The sequence below is a fragment of the Aplysia californica genome, unplaced genomic scaffold (genome assembly GCF_000002075.1).
Source record: "Aplysia californica isolate F4 #8 unplaced genomic scaffold, AplCal3.0 scaffold00115, whole genome shotgun sequence".
NCBI lineage: Eukaryota > Metazoa > Mollusca > Gastropoda > Aplysiida > Aplysiidae > Aplysia > Aplysia californica.
In genome coordinates this window covers 456,336-457,428 of record NW_004797385.1, presented here as the reverse complement: position 1 = coordinate 457,428, position 1,093 = coordinate 456,336, and the positions used below count along the sequence as shown (strand labels likewise).

The following is a 1,093-nucleotide window of genomic DNA, read 5'->3' as shown; positions in this document are numbered from 1 at the left end:
TGTTTCATTGAGAATTATTCGGTTATACGGATGTGTTATCCGGATTTTGCCCACCACTAGCCAGAGTTCAACGACAGAAATCATTATAAGTGTTTCGTTTCAATAACGAGAAGCACAGAGGCACTATAACTACGGCCACTTCATCGTCATTAATGCCTTTCTCCACTTGTATGGTATAGGCCACTACTACGGTCACTTAGAGCGGGGAAAAGTAAGACAGAAAGAGAAAGCAACAACAGAGGGAGCGAAAAGAATGAGCTGGATCTACCAGAGACACCCTTCAACCACCCAGCGACAGAAGTTATCAAAGGTTTGCTTCTTCTCAACAGCGCGCCGAGTCAGTTCAGGAAACTAGTTTTGAGTTCGAGTAAATAGAAGCCACATCGACATTCACAGTAATGGTCATTTAGTGCAGGGAAGAAGCAAGACAGACAGACAGACAGACAGACAGACAGACAGACAGACAGACAGACAGAAACAACAGGGAAAGAAAGAAAAGAAGTAGGACCTATCAGTGGCGCACACCAACCACCCACCTACAGAAGTTATTAAAGAAGGGGGAGTGGGTGGTTGGCGGGTGCTCTTGAGTGGTTTGCTCCTTTCCTATTATACATCTATCTAGTTTAGTTTTAGTAAGAGTTTTACGGCACCTGTCTCCTTCTTTCTTGTGTATGTTACTCTCTTGTAACGCATCTATTCTTCGGCACTTATCTTATATGAACTTATTGTGTTGCAAGAGCCGTAAAACTCTTGCGAAAACTAAATTAAACTAAAGAAGGGGGTGCTATTTTTCCCCAGGGCGCTGAACTGAGTCAGGTGAGATAACCAGGACGTGGGCCTACTCAACATGACTAAGTTTTTCAGTGGAGTACCGTGTGCAAAACTTCTGACTGCGCTTCCAAACATTCCTGCTGAACACACAAGTCTTTCCGCACAGAACCGTTGCGTCATTAGTGAACGATCGAGGATATCCAGCCAAATTCCATGACCCTCAAATTTAAAAAAAGGCAAAACCAAACAAAACCAAACCAAAAAAAACAAGAAGAAAACAAGAAAAACAAAACGTGGGGAAAACAGGTTCAGAGAGAGAGAG

The 1,093-nt window shown here is 43.2% G+C and overlaps 1 protein-coding gene across 1 annotated transcript in view; it reads left to right on the top strand.

Annotated features, from left to right (window-relative positions):
* LOC101851571 (probable serine/threonine-protein kinase DDB_G0267686) overlaps positions 1-1,093 on the top strand; it is a 12,008-nt gene that overhangs the window by 1,811 nt on the left and 9,104 nt on the right. The gene's annotated exons all lie outside the window — the stretch shown is intronic.